Raw genomic sequence first — 22,677 nt, 5'->3', positions numbered from 1 at the left:
ATATGTTAATTAGCAATCCTCAGTGGAATGCAATCCCAAAACAATCCAAGCAATCCAATCCCCAAACAATCCACTAAAAATCCCAAAACAATCCAATCCCCAAACAATCCACTAAAAATCCAAAAACAATCCAATCCCCAAACAATCCACTAAAAATCCAAAAACAATCCAATCCCCAAACAATCCAAAAACAATCCAATCCCCAAACAATCCACTAAAAATCCAAAAACAATCCCATCCCCAAACAATCCAAAAACAATCCAATCCCCAAACAATCCACTAAAAATCCCAAAGCAATCCAATACCCAAACAATCCACTACAAATCCACAAGCAATCCAATCCCCAAACAATCCACGAAAAATCAAATCCCCAAACAATCCTATAAAATTCCAAACGCAATGCCATCCCTAAATAAATCCAAAAGCAATGGATTACATCTGGCTTCCTTTCGATTTAGAAATCCTTCCTCGTAGAAATCCAAAAGCAATGCAATGCAATCCCCAAATAAACCTTTTGAAATCCAAAAGCAATGTAGTCACCAAATAATACTTTAAAAAATAAAAAAAAACAAAGCAATCCCCAAAATATCCTTTAACTATATAGGCATAGTTTCGGTTTATGAGCTGGAAATAAATTTAGGAGTTTAACAAAAATAATGTTTACTATAATCCTGAAAAGAAATGCTTAAAAACACATTTGGTGCACCTTGTTGAATTGGGCTTAAAAGCGTCACTGTGGCTTAATTGCTGCCCATTTCAGAGAGTTGCATTTTGAATTGCTTTTAGAACAATAGAGCTGACTTATTAGGTCACAGTCATTTAGGTAAAATGGCCATGAAAGTCAAGACCATGTAATGGCACATTAACTATATTTAAAAAGAAGCAACACATTTTTTCCCCCACTATATTTATTTAAAAAGAGGCCGAGGTTCAATCGGACACTGTACATAGCACAAAAACACGACTGTAGCAATCCCAAACACGGGTGCTTTACAATTTAAAAATAAAGGGTGAGAGGGGGACACAGAACCAGGCCAGTGGGGTCCAGCCCAGGGAGCAAGCGAGTCCGGTGGGGTCCAGCCCAGAGAGCAAGGGTGAGAGGGGACCCAGAACCAGTCCAGGGAGTCACACCAGTATCCAGGCCCAGCCCAGGGAGCAAGCGAGTCTGGTGGGGGTCGAGCAAGGGTGAGAGGGGACCCAGAACCAGTCCAGGAAGTCACACGAGTATCCAGGCCCAGCCAAAAGAGCAAGCAAGTCCAGTGGGGTCCAGCCCAGGCAACAAGGGTGAGAGGGGACCTAGAAGCAGTCCAGGGAGTCACACGATTATCCATGCCCAGCCAAAGGAGCAAGCGAGTCCAGTGGGGTCCAGCCCAGGCAACAAGGGTGAGAGGGGACCTAGAAGCAGTCCAGGGAGTCACACTAGTATCCATGCCCAGCCCAGGGAGCAAGCGAGTCCGGTGGGGTCGAGCAAGGATGAGAGGGGACCCAGAACCAGTCCAGGGAGTCACATGAGTATCCAGGCCCAGCCCAGGGAGAAAGTGAGTCCGGTGGGGCCCAGCCCAGGGAGCAAGGGGGTGAGGGGACACAGAACCAGTTCAGGGAGTCATAAAAGTATCCATGCCGAGACCAAAGAGCAAGGGAGTCCGATGTGCTCCCTTAATGTGCAACTACACTTGTGTAGAAAAGACCAAATTTGGCTCCTTCTTCATCCAGTAGTTGCCAGTTTTATTTTGGAGGGCTTTTCTGTACTCAGATGCAGAGAGTCCTGAAAGCTCATTTCCTTGGCTTGAACATGGATACATTCTGAAATGCAAAAAAGATTGTGTAAAAAGTTTGAAAAGAGCAAGCAAAGTACTTCTAATGAACAGGCAGATGTAAGGAGGTGTTCGGGGATTATGAATTATTTCTAGAACATGTGCCTGCCACAGGTTGACACATGGCTGTGAGAAATGAAGCATAGAAATCTGTACACCCTCTAATGTGCTTTCGGAATTCCATTTATGTACCTTGTATAGCCTCCTGTCGATGACGATCCAATCTTAACCTCCCCTTTGCTGCCATCAGTTCTTGATCCAGCAGCTAGTTCAGAAGGTAACGTGCTAGGTTGCTAGTCTGATTTTTTGGGCTGTTATTACAATCTCCCTCAACTTCACGGGGTTCACCAACACATCTGCAAACCTGCATTCCCATCTGTCACAAGGGTTACTTTTCTCTGTGGACACAAAAAATTAAAAATTAATACATTTCTCAAAGCTGTCAATCTGGATCAAACCATGGAAATTCCTTAGAATTTAATATATATTAGTGCCACTTCCCCGGAAAACAGTTTTTTGGCTCTCCGTTTATCTTGTTTCCCACTTCTTTGCATAATTGGTATACTGTGAAGAAATGACCAACCTCATGTTTCCCCATGTACAGTGCATTGGTAAAGGAGCAATACAAGCAAAACAAATAAAATATAGTACTGTAGGCAGTTGAGACTATTGGAACTAGTGCCCAACAGTATTCGTTTAGTTCGAACCACAGGGTTTGAAATGGAGGGGAGTTGGGGGCTATTTAGCCCTGCTTGTAGCCTTGAAGAGCCTTGTTAGCTTTACACCATGCATACCAGGAGCTACATTTGGCTCCCGGGCCAACTGATGCTGATCACGTATACCTATGGGAATATAACTATGTGCTTTTTTAACAATCTATAAATAAACCTTAGGACACCAGTATTATATTTGAAGCATAACAGATCATAAGTAATGGACAAAGCGATATGTTTGCATATTGTGGAACGCTGCACTAGCTCCTGCTTATCAAATGCCAGAACGCCTTATGGGCCTGAGTGTGGGCATATAATGAGTGATGGACAATAACCGTGAATACATGAGCCACAGTATTTGAGCTACCGTTTCCTACCCTCTGACAGTCGTCTAGAAGCCCAATGACTTCATAGGAATGTTGGGGAGGAGGGTTTGAGATTAGGGTGGAGAAACACAGAACTCTACAACCAATAGCATTTGGATTGAGAAAAAACATTTATTTATGTCATAGCAGCACCAACCAACTTTTGTTTAACTCAAAGGGCACTTACCTCTGATGCAGTTGATGGACCAGGGTTGGGATTTGGATCGGGATGAGATAAAAGTGTTTCTGTGGCTCCCGTCCGCCTCCTCTTTATCCACTGAAGGGCCAGTTCCAAGCAGTTCTCAACTGCTACCTGCTCGCAGGAATTCATTGTGTCCTAGTATGCTGAAATAATAGCACAAATATTAATATTACACATTTTAATACAGTAGACATTTTAAATAATAAAGGCAATAAACAGTGGTAGTGCAGCCAGCAAGTGGCAAGTGCTGGGTTAAAGAAGCAGACAGGGTATGTCTGGTAAGTGCATGAAGTAAAAAGGGGGTGGGGCCTGTATGGGTACAGATACAGACCGCAGAGCAAGGGGCAGCCCGGAGGCAGTGCGGTTGGGTGGCACGGTGAGCAGGTACCAATGCCCGGAAGACAGAGGGTGGGCCAGGTGCACAGTGACGAGAGAACAGATCAGCAGGGGAGAGCGAAGGCGAAGCAAAGATCACCAGGGGAGAGGGGGGGTTTGAAGGCAGAAGCAAAGAGGAAGGTCTTGAGGTGTTTCCGGAACCAGAGGTAGTTCTCCTCAAGTTTCAGAGTGGCAGGGAGGCTGTTGTAGAGGAAGGCCCCAGCCATAGGCAAATCTACCCCCAGCTCGCTTCTTTGAAAAATCACTGACCCTGATGGTAGAGTAGTGAAGAGCTAGAGAGGGGAGGTATTCGCAGAGGGATAGCTGAAGGCATTTAGGTCCCAGAAAGCCTTGTGGACAATGAAGAGGGTTTTGAATTTAATCCTTGCATCCACTGGGAGCCAATGGAGATATTTCAGGGCTTGAGAGATTTTAGCTCCTGCCATTTATGTAGAACACCACCCAAACATAATCACTTCTTGGTGATAATGTGCCTGGGAATCCCAGTTGCGCATAGGTTATTAATGTAACCCCCTACAACCAAAACGCTAATGCATAAACACATTTTTGTCCCTTGCCTCCAACATGCCCCTGTCTCTCACTTCATCCATTCCCCTTCCCCATGCACTTGCGCGATCTCAATGTCACCTGGTCTAGTGTCTTCCCTCTGTTCCCCCTCCCTTGCCTTGGCGCGCCTTGAAACACTTGTGTATAGGCGCGTTATAAATGTCATATTATATAATTCTAGCATTACATCAATACCCCGAGCACAGGCCACCTGCACTTAAAAATGTTCAATGTTGGTTGTCCTTAAACAATGTATGTGCACTATGTATTGTCCCTGGTGACTGCTCCATTTACTCCACTCCACAACCTGGTCAGAATGTCCCTCAAACTCAACCCATTGTAAGAAGATCACTGCTTCCTGTCAAATCCCATTCTTATCTACTGTACGTTCTTTTGTGAATAAAAGAGCATTCCTCCGAATATAAATAAACATAAGTATGCAATGAGAGAGAGAGAACTTTGAGGAAAATACATGGGTTGACACTGCTTAACAGGGGCAGGCCGCGCCTACTGTTTTCACCACAGGTCAAATAATTCCTGTGAGAAAGTAAGAGCAATTGAGCACATGCTCATCAGAGGCATCAAGGCAATAACTTATTGAGGAAAAAATACCTCCAGTGACAGATCAGTAGACGCATGCAAGAAATAAACGGTACCGTATGTATGTGGCCTACATGGGCAATAGACTAATAGACTAATCCAGGACAATAACTTCTGTGAAAGCGAGGGCCATCTAGAAATACAGTTGCCGGGCTGTGCCTGCTCCAGTAGCCACAGCTCAGCACCTTATCTGAGGACTGTTCATGTGACAAAGGCAGGATGTGCTTGCTCCTGCTGCCATTGACAGAGGACACTAACTTCTGTGGGGGCCAATCCTTGGGACGTGTGCCACTCACTGAGGCAGAACAATAACTTCACAGAGCGCAAGGAAGATTGTCTAGGAATCCCCGTGGCAGTATGTGTCGTGTACACAGTTCTTCCTTTGCAGCAGGCACACTTACCACTGGAGCCCCCCTGGCTTGCTCTGAGCTGCAGGGTGTACACAGTTCTTTCTCTGCAGCAGGCACACCTTGCATTAAGCTGCAGCCTGGTGTACACAGTTCTTTCTCTGCAGCAGGCACACTTACCACTGGAGCCCCCCTGGCTTGTTCTGAGCTGCAGGGTGTACACAGTTCTTTCTCTGCAGCAGGCACGCCTACCACTAGAGCCCCCCTGTCCTGCTCTGGGGTGCAGGGTGTACACAGTTCTTTCTCTGCAGCAGGCGCGCCTACCCCTGGAGCCCCCCTGTCTTGCTCTGAGCGGCAGGGTGTGCACAGTTCTTTCTTTGCTGCAGGCACACCTACCCCTGGAGCCCCCTGTCTTGCTCTGAGCGGCAGGGTGTGCACAGTCCTTTCTTTGCTGCAGGCACACCTACCCCTGGAGCCCCCTGTCTTGCTCTGAGCGGCAGGGTGTGCACAGTTCTTTCTTTGCTGCAGGCACACCTACCCCTGGAGCCCCCTGTCTTGCTCTGAGTGGCAGGGTGTGCACAGTTCTTTCTTTGCTGCAGGTACATAACCTACCGCTATTTGACTGGCATCAGGAATCTCTGCAGGAGACACATGGGCCCCCTTATCTATCTTACTTTGATTGCGACTTGGTGGATTGGAACATGTAACCTGCAGACTACTCACGCCGCTCCTCAGCACTTCATCAAGAGAATAAGACACTGGTGAAAGTGTTGTGATTTCCTAAACTATTGCTGCATTCAAAATACATGCTGGACCAGAGATTCCCCTTGGCACATGTAGAATAGTGAAAGTTCAAAGGCATTTTCTGTCCCACGCGTGAAGGGCAGAGACACTTGCACTTTCACACCAGTGGCTCTGCCTGCATTTCATCAAAGCCCTGGCAGCAGCCTTTGTTGACTGATCCTTTCAAAGGCTTTCTGAAAATGGCGGAATGCTCAGTCGCATAGTTAAAGCAGCATTTAATATCCCTCGGAGGGGAAACGATTCCGTTTTGAGTGGTAAATTAATTATTCGGACAAATGCAAAGTGCTGTTTTCAGCCGTAATCCGGGCGAATACCTGCTCCGTGCCGGATTTCAGCAGCCGCCCTACCTCACCAACACACAATGTTGTGTTTGTTGCATTTTGGGGCTGGGCAGAGTGTGAATTAATCCGTTGTTGTGGTTTACGTCACAATCTGAGACCTCGTTCTGCAGCTGATTGTTCTATTTGAAAGAACTAACTTGTTTAAACTCATCACCAACGTAGCCTGCTCTACAGAATACAAGGGACATCCATTACCTCCACTTAAGTCCAATTTTCACAAGTGGACCGTGATACGATCAGTAGCCATGGACGGACAAATAATTCTCCCAACCAGCTCCATTCTCTGAGGTCCACACAGCCGACTCGGGAGCAAAGGTCAGAATCAATAAAAGGGGAGCCGGAGAACAACCAGGCACCGCGCACAGCTGATCGCGGGGAGGTGAAGTCACTGGCTCCTCCATGGTGGAAACGGGCCGATTCATGCCGCACATCCCATCCCTGAAACAACAAGGCGGGCATTTCAAACCCAGCGTGCGGCTGCTGGAGCCAGTCAGCCTGCTATCAGGCTAGAGCAGAAGCAGAGTTCAAAAGACATAAATAAACGTGTGCGTTCCTACCTTTTTTGCAGTATTTTCCAGTTTTTCGTGCCCACCAGCACGGCCGCCATATCTTCTTCCGCCGCCATTGCTGCTCACGTTGCCAGGTCCAAGAAAAAAAAAAGCTGCACGCCCCTACAAAACAAGCCCAAAACAAGCCGACTTCCATTGCCCCATTGAAATAGGCCATAAGAAAGTGCGCTCACTCAAAATACTATGGTCATAACCTAAGGTCTCAAAAGTAAGACATGTAACAGAATAGCATAAATATATAGAACACAGAGTGTTAAAATAAAAATGTTTTACAATAATCTGCTGCTCACCCAGCAAATTATTTATTTATTTACATTTTTAAAGCACTCACACAGCCCGTGGGCATCAAGGCGCTATTGCAGGAATTGTTTGTTTTTCAGTTGCGTAACAGTTTTTTTGTTGTTTTTTGTCTTAGTTGCATATTTATAACACGCTTAAATACCCAGAGGTTTCTAAGCGCAAACCAGGAATCGTGTCGTCTTTTTTCCAAGACAAACACATTACCGCTAAGCTATCCTCCTGGGACTAACACCTCTCTCCTCAGAAGCACTTTTTAAAACATAAAGCTCTCCCAGTGAATGCTATGCATACATGTCAATATGACCCATTACGTTTGTAAAATAGCAGGCACATACACTGGCACACCCTACCAGCCCTCAACACTAGTCTCACAGCCGCAGCACCGGCCACACAGGCACATATACTGGTGCACCCTACCAGGCCTCAACACTACTCTCACAGCCGCAGCACCAGCCACATAGGCACATATACTGGTGCACCCTACCAGGCCTCAACACTACTCTCACAGCCGCAGCACCAACCACATAGGCACATATACTGGTGCACCCTACCAAGACTCAACACTACTCTCAAACATGCAACACCTGCCACACAGGCACATATACTGGTGCACCCTACCAAGACTCTGAGCTGTCAGAGAGACCAGATATGCTGCTGTACTTAATAAAGCAGGGTGCTGAGCCTGGAGCCTCCTGCGCATTACCCTTACTTAATACAAGAGCCAGGGATTAGAAGAAACCCTACTGGGGTAAGGGCAGGACACGCATTAACACAGGGCCACTGGCATCCTGGTCCCGGGATTAACTGGGTGCGGTGGAACCTGACTCAATCCCACATCCAAGCCGGAAGCACCCCCACCCATGACATCACACTCATGCTAGGCTCAGGCATTCACTGGCAAGCAGACGCAGGTCCCAACACATCCCCCATTCATCCAGGCGAAAAGGAAAAAAGGTGACCGTGAGATGTCCTCATGCAGCACACCGAGACCAGAATTCACAGTCTCACATCAGGGCAAGAGACCACTCACGCATGGAACCACAACACTTCTCGCGTACAGACAGGCCAAGCCGCAGAACCAGGACCTAGGAACACACTCAATCTGGGCACTTTAACAATTTCACTACAACAGACAAGGGGCATTAACACCACCCCCATCCTAAGTCAACGAGGAAAAACAAGAACCACACTGGCCTAACTAATGGCAAGAGTACAGGACATCAAGAGTTTTGGTTGAGCACTGAGCAAAACACTAATGAGTTGGTTGATCACACCAACCACAGACACAGGACTCCTCGAGGTTCCCAAATTGCCTCCCCTTCCCACTAACCTACCCACTTTGTCATTCTCTCACCATCGAAAACTACATTCATAAACGCTACATAAACGCCCATGCACGCTGCAGCTGGATTCCTTGTTGTACCCCCAACTCCACTCTAATCACTTCAGAGCTATGTAGAATGCTCTCTGTGCGGCCCACAACAACTCTACCCCCATTGCACACTACTCTTCTCTTGGGCTTTACCAGTGGCTCGCCTGATATCCCATACTTGGTAGCTAAATCCAAGCTGAGATGTCAACTCAAAAATATTTTACCATAATTGCATGTTTCTGACATTTAGTATCTCTTGTTTCCAATTCTTGTAGAAATTCTATTTAAGAGTATATCATTGGTTATTCACCTAATGTGCCTAATCTGACTTTGTCCCACTGATAAAGCTACCGAAGAGCAAGCATTGGCAAACCCACTAAAGTCCTGTTTAAAACAAGCATTGGCAAAGCCACTGAAGCCACATTTAAAACAAGCATTGGCAAAGCCACTAAAGTCACTGAAGACAATGGATAGAGTGCTATTCCTATGGCTGCAAATTCAAATACCCTGAAGATAAAGCTTAGCGACTGGGCATTATTTCATGAAGAAATAGTTAAGTGCAGTGGAACTTTTATTGCACCAATAAAATCCAAAATAAATAAACGCCGCAAAATATTTAACCACATTAAAATCCTAAATAACTGCAACCAACTTTGAAACTAGGTTGACATTCCAACATTTAAATGCAGTAAAAATGTGTGCCTAAGTGTTACTGGATTGTTTTTAACGAGAAACAAGTTGCAAAAAATCCCAAATAAATCTTCCAATGTAAGACCAAACAATCCATGCTGGTAAACGAATCCAAAATAAATGCAGTAAAAATGTTTAGTGTTGCTGGATTGGTTTTATTGAGAAACAAGTTGAAAAAAATCCCAAAGAAATCCTCCACTTTAAGACCAAACAATCCTTGCTTGTCAAAAAATCCAAAATAAATCCTGTAAAAATGCGTGCCTGCCAGTTAGTGTTAGTGGATTGTTTTTACTGTGAAACAAGTCAGTAAAAATCCCAAATCAATCCTGTAAAAATGCTTGCCTGCCAATTAGTGTTAGTGGATTGTTTTTACTGAGAAACAAGTCAGTAAAAATCCAAAATAAATCCTGTAAAAATGTGTGCCTGCCAATTAGTGTTAGTGGATTGTTTTTACTGAGAAACAAGTCAGTAAAAATCCAAAATAAATCCTCCAACCCAAGACAAATAAATCCTTGCTTGGAAAAATCCCCTAAAAATCCAAAATAAATGCAAAAAAAATCCACAGCTTGAAAACAAGCCAGAAGCAATCCCAAAACAATCCAAAAAGTGGATTTCTTTTTTACTAGGGCAGTACCCCCAGGGGCGGCGCGATACACTTCAGTGCTTCTCTGCATGTGCTGTGCCTGGCCTCCCAGCACACGTCCCACGCGATCACGTCACCCTCCTCTGTAATTCCGTCTGACTCATGCTTCTAGTGTACACAATGCGGGGAAAGCGCTATTTATTCAGGTGCAAAGCATAGCACAATGGCTTTGTTGATACATATGCTTGGAATATGAAGAGCAGATTTTAACAAGAGAGCTGGAAACGCTATAAACTTCCTTTGCTGTTACACCGCCCTTGCCCAATGGGAAGGCAGCCTAGGGGGGGCTGCTGACTGACCCCTCCTGTTTTTCTATGAGGTGCCGCCAGTGCCGGCTGCCAAACGACTCCATACTCCAACAGAAGCAGGAAAAGAGATTTGAAAGAATTACTACTGTTTTGTGTGAGTTCATAGCAGCAGTGGCAGCACGAAAGGCACCCCATCCAAGCATGGGCATGCTTCTTATTTTTCTATATATCTAGAGCACCACTGAAAAAAAATTAAAAAATAAACACTTTTTTCAGTCCTCATTAGAGAGAGAGGGAGACGAATGTAATGGAATTGTGTTTTGCCATGTAAATAGCACTTGTTCTTAATCATATCCGTTTACATGGCTTCAGAAGGATGAAATGCAGAAGCATGCCCTCCCTCCATGCAACTTTTGCTCACTTATGTCTGCAGCCGATGCTCAACCCACTGAGCTAACTGGGGCTGCTGGTCTAATGACTTTGGGGCAGGCAGATGCATCCAAACTATAACCACATCAAGTATACCAAAATGGAAACCCCACCCTAGAAATTAGGGTGATACAGACAACTCACTAAATACTCTCCCTCCAGATCTTTACGTTCCTCCAGATCCAACTCCATGCATGTCAAGTGCGTTGCTAAACAGCAAGCTGGAGGCCGATCTCTTTCCTCGCAGGCTCCCTCCTACCGAACTGCCTCCTTCCCCTTCGTCTTGAACCGGAAATCCTAAAAATTCCAGAAGCTCCTCAAGACTTTCCTTTTCACGTCCTCCTCCACCCTCTGCCTCCTTTGATAATCCCCACAGTCACTGAGATTGGTGACCAGGGCCCTAATGTGTTCACCAGGGTCCTGACCTCCAACCGCCAATCGCCTACAGCCTCTGCCCACTCCCAGCACTTACCTTGAGCGCCCACTCGCCTGTGCTTTCACCGGCCTGCACTTTATTTTTGCCAGTTGACCACTATTCTCAAGTTCTCTCTGCCAGGCACTAAACTGCTTTTTGCAACTTACTCCGTAGTACTTTCCTCTGTGGTACTCCTAGCACTTACCTCATCCCTTCTCTCTCTCTGCACTTGCACGTTCTGAATGCTCACAGGCTTAGAAGGACCGCCTCTCTCTTGCATTGTACAATTTGCATCTCATTCCTATGTTCTGCTATGGGTGCTTTGAAACACAATTTACTTGATGTACGAGCACCTTACAAATGCACAATAAATACAATCAAAATAAATAAACAAGCGAGGCACATCTTTCATTTTCGACAAGTGTATACATTTCGCAGTTAAGCAGCATTTAATGAAAACAAAAAAATAACAGGAAGGGGCACATTTTAAAAGAAGTGTACATTATAGTTCTTGACTGAAAAAACAAAAGAGGAATCACATGTCCTGATAACTGATTGATTTTCTTTTAAAGTTGCATGCACATGTGTTATAAAGGTGCTAATTTTATTTAATAAATGCTGACTGCATGCAGGGGAGCAGCAACGTCAGCACGTGTGTTCTGTTCGGCCTCCGCATGCAACTTAAAACATTTGCAAATGACTGTGTAAACGTGCAGAGTAAAACGAGGCAAAATCCCCCTACTCTTTACTTTCCCTATTCGCTTTACCAAAGCTATAAATGCAACCTGCAAATAACTCTTTGCAGTCCCCATTTACAATGGATTTCTATGGAATCTGCTTGCTTTTAGCATTTCCTAAGTGCAGACAAAAGACATGGGCATCCATCCATTGTGCGCAAATCTCAATTAGAAAAGCTCATGCGTGGGTACAAAGAAGAGGTCCTTCTTCCACTCAGCTTCAGAAGCATTTATAAAACGACAGGGAGCATATTATGTGTGAATTGCATGCAGCGGACCACCTACGTTAGCACTTACATGCTGTGGCGGTATCTTGCATGCAATTGTACACATTCAGGAGGAAGGAGTAAAAGCGAGGCAATCTCAGACTTCTCTTCCACTTTCTGCCCCCTATACTGAAAAGGTAAACTCCACCTGAAAACATGTTTTACAAGCAGCATTTACTAATTTATTTATTTTTATTTATTTAAAATTTGTATTGCACGCCAATCTCTGAGGCATCAGGGCGCTGGTTACATGGATAGCATGTAGAAAGCGAGAAGGTTACAGAGATACACAATTACAGCAATACAGTTACAGAGATACAGAAGTGTAGAGAGAGATACATACAGAGAAACTGATGCATGAGGGGATATCAATGGGTAGGGACAGAGGGGATGGTACTGGAGTCGCAGAGAGCGGGACCTGTGGGAGGAAGCTAGTGTCTAGGTCTCATTAGGTGTCCTGAGCAAACAGGAAGGTGTTGGGCTGCATGCAGAAGATCCCATGTGTTGATTTTGCTCTTAGTGTGTTTGTGAGATTGATGCACTGCAGCAATGGCGGGGAAGTTGGCACCTCCAGCTCTTTTCAGTTTGTAGGGCGGGAAGGTTAGTCAGTTGGAGTGGATCAATCGGGTGGGTCGAGAAGATTGCTTTTTTAGTATTTATTGCAAGAGATATCTAGGCGCTTTGTTGGTTATGCATTTGTGTGTGACGGCTAGCGTTTTGAAGAGGATGCACTGCGTATAGGGTATCCAGGGTACCTTATTCCTATGGAACTTGCCTGGTCTTAACCAGATGCAAAACCCAGGAAGAATACATTTCTTGTACGCCTGCATGAATATGGCATGGCGACGTACAATGAAAGGCACTGACGCAACAGAGGAGGAATACATAGCACAGATCTTATCTCTGATCTGTGACCCTCCTCTGCATCGTCACTGCGTGATAATGGGCTACAGCATTAAAAAGAGGTGTAAAAGCAATACACTTTGCATTTACACTTACATTTAGGCACCACTCATTTTAAAATGAGGTTGATAAACTCATTATACCCTGGCTTATTGTGACTTGATTTACTGCTCTGAGCCATATTATAATTATACTTGTTCTTTTATAACGTGGTGGAGCGGGATTCGGACCTGTGTTGTGCTACGATGTCTTGCCTCCAAGTCAAATGCATTGTCCCTGAGAAATCCTTTCTTCCTATACAATTAAGCCCACATATTTTGGGGTATTGCACCATTCAGTGTTTGGTCCATTTACACCAATGGACTTCCTTAAATGTCTCGGTTCAATTTACACCTAAAGCATGCTTTAATACTCTTTTGAATTAGGGGATTGTCATGGATCCTGTAGTATTCTGATGTACCCCAGGTTAGGTTCATTTTTGTTTTGATGGATTTGTGGTTCCACCCGCCCTAGTCATGGACATATTATACTAACTACTATATTTCAGAGTTTTGTCTGCATTTATGCACATGGTACCTTGTGCATTGCGTCTGCCTGTCTGACACCACATACTGGCTGCTTACAGCACACAATGGTGTGGCATGCAGAAGAAAAGACCTGATGGTGCAGCGCTTCCCTCTTGATGGAAGTCTTGGGGTATGGGATTCAGTCTCCTCCTTGTGCAAGTCCCCATTCCAACAGCAGCAGCATCACACAGCATGCCCCACACCTCTCCAGACTCTTTGTCAATGACAGAGAACCTTGGGAGGTGTAACACATGGAGTACAGAGACACCACACCCTGCATCCATCAATTCCTCTGAGTCTTCATGCCTCCATTGCACTCTTGCCCAGCCTCCATTGCACTCTTGCCCATTATAGCATCTCTGGGGAAGGCGACGTGCAATGGCAGAATGAGGAACCTGACTATTTGATTTGATTTGGTATGAAGGGACTCAAGTGATTGGCGTGATTGTACAGAAGCAGCGAGTTTACCGGACCTGTGTAGAAGCCGTGCTGTGAGCTGTCCCTTTACGCTTGTTCATACAAAAAGCCTACGGTAAGCGAAGCGCTGCGAGGCACATCAAGTGAATGGCATAATTGTACACAAGCAGCGAGTTAACCAGATCTATGGAGAAGACGTGAAGTGAGCTGTCCCTTTAAGCTTGTGCATAGAAAAAACATACCCAGAAGGGGAGCGACGCGAAGTGCGTCAAGTGATTGCCGTGATTGTACACAAGCAGTCAGTTTACCGGATCTGTGGGCAAGCCCTGTTGTGAGCTGTCCCTTTAAGCTTGTACATACAAAAAGCCTACCGGAAGCAAAGCCACGCTAAGTGCATCAAGTGATTGGCGTGATTGTGTACAAGCAGCGAGTTTACCAGACCTGTGGGGAAGTTGTGATGTGAGCTGTCCCTTTAAGCATGTGCATACAAAAAGCCTACCAGAAGCAAAGCGACGCAAAGAGCATCAAGTGATTGCATGATTGTACAGAAGTGGTGAGTTTACCGGACCTTTGGGGAAGCCATGCTGTGAGCTGTTCCTTTAAGCTTGTGCATACAAAAAGCCTACCAGAAGCAAAGCTACGCTAAGTGCATCAAGTGATTGGCGTGATTTTACACAAGCAGCGAGTTTACCGGACCTGTGAGGAAGCTGTGCTGTGAGCTGTCCCTTTAAGCTTGTGTATACAAAAATCCTACGGGAAGCAAAGCAACGCTAAGTATGTCAAGTGATTGCCGTGATTGTACACAAGCAGCGACTTTAACGGACTTGTGGGGAAGCCATGCTGTGAGCTGTCCCTTTAAGCTAGTTCATACAAAAAGCCTATGGATGCGAAGCAACGCGAAGTGCATCAAGTGATTGGCGTGATTTTACACAAGCAGAGAGTTTACCGGACCTGTAGGTAAGCTCTGCTGTGAGCTGTCCCTTGTAAGAGGATTCAATTCAACACTACAGCTAAGTCAACGCCTAGTCTATAATACTGAATGAAAACCCTTATTGATATATCTTTATGTCCAGTTCATGCGTTCTGGATGACTACCCCTATATAACACCCCTCTCTTGGAATCCTCCTGACCCCACTGAGCCAAGAAGTAGTTCTGTTTTGCAAGTTAAAAGGTTTAATTGATAATTTAAACAATATATATATATATATATATATATATATATATATCACGCTTTATAATAAATTAATAATTGAATAGCACACTTAATCTGATATGATAAAGATTAACAACAGAGAATCTTGCACTAGCACACTTCTTGATAATCACTAAGGAGTTGACATGAAATGGATAAGATAGCAACAATACTTTTATGGTTTCAAATGGATGCAATGTGGAATGAAATGCAGTACAGAAAATAACTTGATAGGATTTCAACAAAGACAATGTAATCACTTTCTTGGACAATTCACCCCCCCTTTTATGCAATGCAAGGAAAGGGAAGGAAGGCACACAATTCTCAAAAATGCAATTCAAATGTAATTCAGTTCACCCAGCAACTTAGACTACAGAAGTTGAAAACACAGGCAAAATGCTTTGATATGTGCTGGCAATGGAGTGAAAATATGCTAAAATGCTTTTAATTCCCTCTAGAGGTTCAGGGTGAGTGGTATCTAGTTAATATTAGTCCAGGCTCACTCTAGCAGTGATGCAGGGATAGTTAGCAGGTTAAACGAATTTTTCTTTAACGGAAGGCAAGCAGCAGCAGATTTTTACACGTGAAGAAATTTGCAAATCGCGGCAAAATGTCAAATCGCGGCTAAATTTGCGAATGCGCCGAGCGCGATTACAGAGGAAATACAAGGACTATCACTATCGTTTTGGGGTCCTAGGAAAGCCTGGGATCTCAGCTTCCAGATGAAAGTTACTGCAAGTCTCTAGCACAAACGGTCACGGAGATATGAGCGATTAAATAAAGGTCGTTTTTCAGATTTGAAATTTTAAAGTTCAAAAAAAGACAAGTGCAGCTTGCAACTAGAAAATGACAAGTGACAGCTTTACAAATGACAGGTGACAGTTAGGAGACAGTTCTACTTAGATTAAAATAGCTTGAATTATATTATTTTAACTAGGAGATTGGTTCTGCACAGTCTTGCTATGTACTCACAATATATTTAGAAATATGCCTTCCCACGGATCTGGTCAGGTTTTGGACTGGACTCCGGTTCAGCTCTCTCTGGTTTTGGATACTGCTCTGCTTTCTCTGGGTCTTTCTGCACAGCTTTCTCTGGAGATTGATGGAGGTAAAGTATGGATTTTCCCGGCAGAGCTTCCAGCTGCAAATGGATTTGAAGGTCCCTATCTGTCCTGTCTCTCTGCTTTTATGTGTTTTGAAAATGGGTGTGTGTGAGCAGCATCACTAGCCCCTACCCCTCTCCACTTATCATTGGCCAAGCTTTCATTCCTCCCCTGATTGGGGGAGCTAAGTTGTGTCAGAGTGATGTCATTTTACAGCCTGCAGAAAGTCCACTCCTCCTGTCAACTTGCACACAAATCTAGATTTGAACCAAATACATATTTGCAGAGGTACATATTGTTTTAAAATCATATGCACCCCTCACATATCACAGGAGGTATCCCCTGTTCAAATTCTGCTCTTCCTGGGAGCTTGCATTCAGAAATGGCAATATTTTGCACTTTTTAACTGGTTTGCAATACCGGACATTACCCCAAATTTCCACACATGTGCGCAAGGAGTATGGACATTAGTTGATGAAGTGTCAGATTTTTCACATGCACACATTTTGAGTAATATCCTCTTTTCCGCTAAAACCCCCCTGAACATGCCACCGGTTCTAAAAACCTCTTAAAATGTGGGCAGAAAAATCACAAGAATTATGGTGTCATTTAAATAATTTTCACAAGTCCGTACTATGAGTTATTCATCTTTTTAGAGTTATGTTCTGGCCCCAAAGGGGTGTGGTTTTCCTCCAGCACAAGGTTGAATTTCTGGTTTTTCCAGTTCTGCCAAGCCAGCTTGCTCTCACAGGCAGTGCCCCTCCTTTGTCCTTCCAGGAGGAAGCTACATTTACGACATCTGCAATAAACCATCTGCCTGAGTCAGGAGAGGGCTTTGTTCAGAGCTCCTGTATTCTGTGGGGGCTCCCCTTAATTCAATTATCAGAGAGATGGCATATCCTTAGTGTGGCCAGCAAAAGGCAGATAGGCCTGGGAACACAGCTGTGACTCAAGTTTCACTCCTGATGGGGGTGGCTGGTGGGCAGAATCCAGTTCCTTAAGCCAGGTTTCAGATAAAATGTCACTTTTTGTTCCCCAGTTTAAGTCAAGACATTTTTTTACATATGCAGCTAGGATGCTGATTCTAAGTTTAAAACTATGACATTTAACCAAATGCAACCTATGTGACACTCAAAGTAGGTCACTCATTTCTTTTAAACATTTAGATTTGTAGTGTCTTTCAGTCCAAATTTACTTAAACTGCTGAAATCCCCAGCTCAGCCAGTCTTGTTATAAACCTTCAAGTCACTTCAGAATATAACTTTACATTGGATCCACCTCTCAGTAAGTCTTTCTTTGGCATGTTTTGGGTTCATTTATTCAGTTTTCTACAAAAAAAGTAAAATCTGGTGTTGTTTTAAAACGCCGGCTTTTGGATAGTGGTGAGTACTGGTACTGCACCCCTTTTTGGGATTTAAGAAAATGAATTCCCAACAGTTATGGGTTTGCTTTTGGCAATCAGCATTGCCATTCCCAATGGTTTCAGACTACTGTGTGGGTAGTCCAATGGTGTTTTAGGCAGCGTCCTTCTGTGCCCATAACATCGGCAAAAATGAGTGGCAGCCTATTCTTCATGCATTTCCCTGTGCATTTTCTGGGAAGCTCTGGCCATCATGATGTTTTCCATGTCAATACTGCACAGTTTTGAGGTAGGGCTCGGATGCATGGGTAAATACATCCCACACCCTTTAAGCTTGTGCATACAAAAAGCCTACAGGAAGGGAAGCAACGCGAAGTGCGTCAAGTGATTGGTGTGATTGTACCCAAGCAGCAATTTACCGGATCTGTGGGGAAGCCGTGTTATGAGCTGTCCCTTTAAACTTGTGCATACAAAAAACCTACTGGAAGCGAAGAGATGCGAAGAGCATCAAGTGATTGGCATGATGGTACACAAGCAATGAGTTTACCAGACCTCTGGGGAAGCTGTCCTGTGAGCTGTCCCTTTAAGCTTGTGCATACAAAATGCCTACCGGAAGCGAAGTGACACAAAGTGCGTTAAGTGATTGGCGTGATTGGTGGTTGTGGGGTACATTCAAGGCCTAAGGCAGAACAACAAAAACTGCATTTCAGCAGTCGCCCAAACATGGCTGTGCTTTGGTCTGCTGAGCACATATGGGGTGAGGGTGAACACAGCCACCCCAAGAATACCTGCATTTGTTTTCCTTCACGTAAATCCGGCGAAAATATCTTAAATGCAGAATGGCTCTGCATTTCCCTTCTGTCATTTAAAAACTCAAAGCTGCACAAGAAAATTACCTACATTCCGGACAGCATCGCAGTGGTGCCTCTTTTCGTTTTAAACAGCACACAATTTGTTCTATTCAACAAAGCCTTGCCTGTGTATTGCATTTGAATGCCATTAAATAAGACAAGCCCTGTAGAACGGCATTGTTTTCATCAAATAAAGTCCCTAGTATCATTTGGATTAACTCAAATTAATTCCCCTATAAAGAGATTCACAGTGATTTGGTTGTAATTCGAACTCAACCTCTTCATGAGAAGTGCCTTTCTTTAACAATTATAGTCTTTAAAATATAGTCTCAGTGGCCGTGTATTTGCTTTCCTTTTAAAATCCGATTCACTTTTACCAACAAAAAAACCCGATATCCTCATCCCATAAGAGTCATCCCTTCCCCTCAGTATCCTATCTGTTCTGTGTCTTTGTTTCCCATCCCAAAACCGATTTCCGATTTTTCCAGCTAAACCCATTTTCATAGCTGTTTCCCAATGTAAAGCCTGTGTGAAATAAGAAATTGCAATTTTGCCACGTGTGATTTTTGCTGCATTGTTTTCCTCCCAAAATCGATTTTCTCACCTGTGTTCATATTGCTTTAGTACCCTGCTAAGTAGCCTGTAAGCTTCATTGTCTCTTAAGTACAGCCACACAAATTTCCGTCCTACCTATCCAACCGCAAATGTAAATTGATCTCTAAGTAAGAAGTGCAATCTGAGTATGATATTTTGCTCAATTTAAAGGTATTCATTTTTTCAATTTTGGCCTCCCATTCTGGGGTAGTGGGTCAAAAATGTTTTAAAAAAATGTTTCCCTCTTCTTGCTGACTCCTTGCCACTGCTTCCATCCACACAGAATTCAGTTAGCAGGTGTTTGAGGGAGTGTTGCAGGGGGAGTGCATAACATAAGTGCCATCTACGAGTGTTAAAAAGTAATTTTACTTCCATTTATATGTAAAGTTTAAATTGATGAAGTCAGAAAGTTGAATTCATTGTATTAAAACATTTTGTATTGTATTGTCACAACACTAGTGATTGCTGCCCTAAAATTTGTTTCGCTTGGATTTTTAATTTGAATTCGAAATTAAATAAAATTTCTTTGTTACACACCGGCCTGGTTCATGGTCCACTGCGACACGGGGTGTTTGTTAAGGTGGATGTAAGACAAGTTGGGTGCCTCTTCAAAAAAAGAACCCAGGGTTCAAATAATAAAAAAATTAAAAGGTGTTTTATTGTGCGCCACCTCCAGTGTCAAGGGAAGAAGTCTGCACATTGGGGGCTTGTGCCGTGATTGGTGTAAGTGTTTCCACCCATGACAGCTTAACACAGCAGGCTAACTCATTGAAGGTAGTTTTACTTTTGGTGGTTAGAAAACTGTGTTACACTGTAAAAGCACCAACCCAAAACCTATACCCTAGGTATCAGGCCTGGTGGTCAGTCATAATGTAGAATGCAATAATGTAGAAAGTCAAAATGTCGAATTTTTTTTTAGAAAACAATAATGTCGAAAAACAATAATGTCGAATTTTTTCTACATTTTTTAGAATTTTTTTGAAAAAAGAAATAAATATATATATAATTAAAATGTGTTGAGTATGAGGGGTGAGAGGGTGGTGGGGGAGTGGCCGGGGGGTGTTGGGTGAGGGGTTTGGGGGGACCCCCCCTAGTAAATGATACTCTTCTTGTTTATTTATTTATTGATAGTGCTAATTGCCTTTTTTTTTTCGACATTTTTTTTTCTAAAAATTGACTCTTTTCATTATATGTATAGGTTTTCGACATTATTGTTTTCTACATTTTATTTCTACATTCTTGTAAGTCGACATTTTTTTTTCTACATTATGACTATAAACCATCAGGCCTGTGTGTAAAAATAAAAAAAAAGTGAACCATGAACTAGAAAAAAGCAGAGTATAGATCTGTCCCTGTGTAGATATTTAAATAAAGGAAGAACACCCTTTATAATGAGCACTGTAGAAATTAATATAGATAGGCAGTACCTTCTGTCCAAACTATTGCTTAGAGGGGAATGGGCCGAACAGGAGTAGGAAGCCTGGCTAGCCAACATGATGCAACAGGTCACCTTAATGAACATGGATGTGCGGCAGGACAGCGGCCTGTTACATCAAGCCTTGACTGAGTTGTATATGACTCAAGAGTATTAAAGAGGAGCAGTTTAAAATGGTCCGACTCACTGACTACCTATACCTCCACATGGTGGTTATGGAGTAAAAATATAAAGAACATGGAGCCCTTGCGCACAACCGGCCTGAGCTCTTAAACCAAATCCAGAGTGAATTAAAACTAGTAGAAAACAAATTGCAAAAAAGCCATACTTCTGAGGTAGAATTTGAAAACTATATCAAACAGTTAAAAGAAGAGTTAACAGCCCAACAACAAACCAATTCAGAATAAGAAGCCGGATGAGTTCCAAGAAAAGGTGGATTCTCTGGAAGAGAGCCAACTAAAATTGAATCAACAAATACATTAGTACCCGGCGAGAGTCAAGCAGAATGCAACACACATTCTGATTGGCTCTCGCCGGGTCCTTACCCGGCCGAGAATCCTTCGATTCTCGGCCGGGACTCCAGCTGCCTTGTCCTCGGCGAGGGGGCTTGGCAGCCCCTCAGCCAATGAGGAGGCTCGAAGCGGGGCCATCCCCGCTCCGAGCCTCCCCACGGCTGAGAGGCTGCCTCCGCCCCCCACTGGGGACTCGGGTAAGCTTTTTTTTTTCCCCCTTCAGTCCCTCCTCCCTACCCCACCCCACTTACCTTCTTGCTCCTGCGTCCCTGGTGGGGGACGATGGCAGCCTCCAGCAGTGTGGAGACTCCGCGCCTCCACACAGCTGGAGGCTTTCATCGTTCCCTGGCAGGGAGGAAGGTACGTTTTTTTTTTTTCTCCCCCCCCTTCCCCTCCCTCCTGCCCTCCCAACCCCACTTACCTTCTGCTTCTTTTTTTTTCGGGAACGGACACGCTGGGAACACTTGTGTTCCCAGCGCGTCCGCTCCCGAAGGCTGCCATGGAAAGAGAAAACGGACTCCCTTTTTCCCTTTCCCGGCGGCCATTTTCTTGGTCGTTTTTTTTTTTTTTTTTTTCTGTCACGAAACGCTGCAGCGTTTCGGGACAGAAAAAACTGCTTTTAGTGCCCTGGTCACGCAAACTATGGGCCCCGGGGCATTACCTGAGTCGGTAATGCCCCCGCCGCTCGGGTTATATTGCTTAAATAGAGCCTGCTCATGGAAGATAACCACTTTACAAAATTAGATTGAGAAATTGGAAGAGGAAAGTAATACATTAATTATTAAATAACTCCACTCTCAAACAGAATTTGATCAAGAGCACCAGCAATTAAGTGCTATCAAGCAACAAAGGGTTGGCACCCTGTATCAGGAAAAAGATGACCTATACCAGGAAGTGTGCAAATTAAAAACAGACCTACAGAAAAGAGAGTCAGACCTACAGGAACTGACTGACCTAAAAACGAAATACGAAAACTTAATGGGTCACACAAGACAAGTAGAAGGTGATCTAGAAGAGACCACCCAAGCTAAACATGTGCAAAGTCAGGAGATGTATTTCCTGCAACAAAAATGGTCTCAGTGTTCCCAGGCAATACAGGGAGCATGAAAAGACAATGTGGCCCTCTGTGATGAGAATAGGGAACTCCAGAGCCAGGTAGCAGCCTAAGGGAAGGTAATAGAGGCAGCCCAAGCCCTGATAGCAGAGCAAAAGGCTCAGACATTTGCCTACTATCAAGAGGTAGGGGCTGAGAAGGAGGAACTTGGGAAGTTAGAAAAAGAGTGTGTTAGGCTGAATCAAAAATTGAGGGACCCCGAACAAGTAGGGAGTGGCAGGGTAACCCCTGATCCCAGCATAATGCACTCTATAACAAGGGACTCAAACCCATGTACCACTTTGTATGCACAAGGCACTGCACACTTCATGCCCACAGGTTTACATGAGCCCGAAACCATGAGGCAGCCAAACTTAAATAGGTCTAGCATGATTGAGCTGACAGGGCAGCGTCCATCAGAGACTGATGGACGGGAGTCCCTGTGCAGTTACAAACATATTATGGCTGAGGGATCTGACCAGGATAGCTCCTATGATGATATAATCAGGGAGCTAGACCTGCAGAAACATCACCTACAAAGGAACCACTTGGTTCACTTTGCAGAGAAAAAGGAGTATGAGTTTAGTCCTCAAAGGAGTATTCTAAAAACCTCCACCCAATCAGGGCAGTGGGGGGATTCTCCACCAACCCTGGAATCAGGGAGGAGTCAGAAGACTACTTGACTGTGCGAAAGAGGGAGTCCAAGGGGAGTGCAAGGCACCACAGGGGAGATGAGACTAGGCCCCATTATTCTGGGAGAAACTCACAAGCTCAAAGAATAAGGGAGTGCCTAGAGGATAACGAGGGGACCTCAAATAGTAGCAGCTCTGAGTCTGAGGGCGAATGGACTCAG

At 44.3% G+C, this 22,677-nt stretch overlaps 1 long non-coding RNA gene across 1 annotated transcript; it reads right to left on the bottom strand.

The window, feature by feature from the left end:
• Positions 1–890: 890 nt before the first annotated feature.
• Positions 891–6,772, bottom strand: LOC138522339 (uncharacterized). The gene is made up of 4 exons (XR_011283310.1): positions 6,686–6,772; positions 3,080–3,237; positions 2,007–2,212; positions 891–1,803 (listed from the first exon to the last, which is right to left on the bottom strand). It is a non-coding gene; the product is annotated as an uncharacterized lncRNA (long non-coding RNA).
• Between the last annotated feature and the right edge of the window lie 15,905 nt (positions 6,773–22,677).

This window comes from Ambystoma mexicanum, chromosome 1q, assembly GCF_040938575.1.
Source record: "Ambystoma mexicanum isolate Mex_15411 chromosome 1q, UKY_AmexF1_1, whole genome shotgun sequence".
Lineage (NCBI taxonomy): Eukaryota > Metazoa > Chordata > Amphibia > Caudata > Ambystomatidae > Ambystoma > Ambystoma mexicanum.
This window is presented reverse-complemented; position numbering and strand designations above follow the sequence as displayed.